Source organism: Agrilus planipennis, unplaced genomic scaffold (assembly GCF_000699045.2).
Source record: "Agrilus planipennis isolate EAB-ADULT unplaced genomic scaffold, Apla_2.0 scaffold278, whole genome shotgun sequence".
Taxonomy (NCBI): domain Eukaryota; kingdom Metazoa; phylum Arthropoda; class Insecta; order Coleoptera; family Buprestidae; genus Agrilus; species Agrilus planipennis.
This window is the reverse complement of record NW_020439104.1, coordinates 228,550-230,391: the sequence shown is the minus strand read 5'-3', so window position 1 is coordinate 230,391 and position 1,842 is coordinate 228,550.

Sequence of the window (1,842 nt, the reverse complement as noted above, 5' to 3'; positions counted from 1 at the left end):
AATTTAGTTAGTTGCAAATAGAATTAAATTATTTAATGCTAAGTTAGTTAATGATGGATATCCATTTTGTCGTTTTAACCAAAATTCTGAAATATAACTTCCAGTAAATCCCAATTCAAGTGTTGAATCTGATCTCAAGTGAATCAATTCCTCTTGTAATTTCCAAGGAAGATGGCCAACTTGAAAATTAGCACTAAATGGTGTTATTATCCAGTCATGCTCTTTATTTTCATTTAAATTCGGAAAATAACTTTCAAAGAAGCTAATTGTCAGGTGATTTGCAATAATTTCTTTGTTCCGTTGATAATGATATGTTACTTTTGTTAAGAAAATCATGCAAAGATATAAACATGCTTATGTTTCCTTGAACTCATTTTACAACTAAAAACATTTATTTGTTGCATTAGCCACTCTTAGCAGCTCCCCCGCAGGTGGTCCACATCCCCCCCAGGGGGCCGCGACTCATTACTTTAAGAAGATCCGATCTATGACATGAAAAACAATAAACCAGGGAATAGTGCAGATATTTTATTATTATTTGTATTTAAAACATAGAACATGTAAAATCCTGTAAGTGTGATTTAGTTTATTATAGTCGCGTTGAAGATGCACTTGATGAACCTGAAAATACCTAAATTGACTCTTGAAAAAGATTTTATTTGCTTCGGCACGTAAAACAAATTATTTTGCGCATGAGTAGCATTACGAGTTCGCTAACGATCTCTTGAATTTTAATTAAAGCACGATCACATATGGCATAGAAATTAATTTTTCCTAACCACGAAAAGTGTCTATTTAACGGGAAATCGTTGTTCATTAAAATGCCGAATTTGACCAGCAATTTAGTTTTTGATTTCGTTAGTTCATTTACTGTAATGAAGTGATACTCATAATCATAATAGTTGAGCAACTAATAAACTTTATGAAAAACAGCAATTACAGCCAAAACTTTTCTTGAGCTATTTTCAGATCTAGTGAACTGTAGATTTTATGTGTATCGAAAATGGAGCCAACCCTGTATCAAAACCTATATTATGGACTGTCACATCAGATTAGATATGGTTTAAATAATAACCCTAAATCCAGTTCTGATTTTCACTCTATTTCTTCCGCTCCTTTCAAATTGATTTTTAATAAAAATATTCCTCAATAATGATGATGTTGTACTTCGTTTAGTTTCCTAGAGATGTGCCCCTTCCAATGTCTTAGATGCGCGCTGGCAAAATCGTAGGTAGGGATTAAGGAGCTCATTATACTCTCGACTCATGTTCATTAAACCTACTTTTTCTTACAGTACCTGCCAAAAGTTTTGTTCCATCATGAGTAGTAGTACAAACCGAAAACAAGCGTTAAATGCATAATGAGCCTTTAATATGTCTTCAAATATAAATCAACATCTCATTAATATTTTCAGTAGTAAGTGGTACCAATAATAGTACATTCGAGCAGTGCAATTTAAGTCGATAAAATGGGCAATTTTTCCGTGCAGTACTGTACGGATTATACGCTCTTCATCGGTTAAGAGTTTGGCCGAGAGTTGTCTCCTTTCTTTTCTGACCTAGTGTCATCCTTTTCTATTCTGCGCAGGTCATACTAAAGGTCACATCGCTAAAGAAAGTAAACGAAGTGTAAATGATAGTTTATAATCGCCCTAGTGAAGTTCTCTACAATACATTAAGGAAAAATTCTTTAAAAGCTCGAATTTTCTAACAATATGCAGATAGATAAATGCCATCTGGAAACTTACCGTGTCTGAGAATATTTTAGAAAAATATTTTTTAAGAGAATACTTTCATATTATACTTTCAAACAAAAAAGTGTGTAATATGCCACAGATAATCT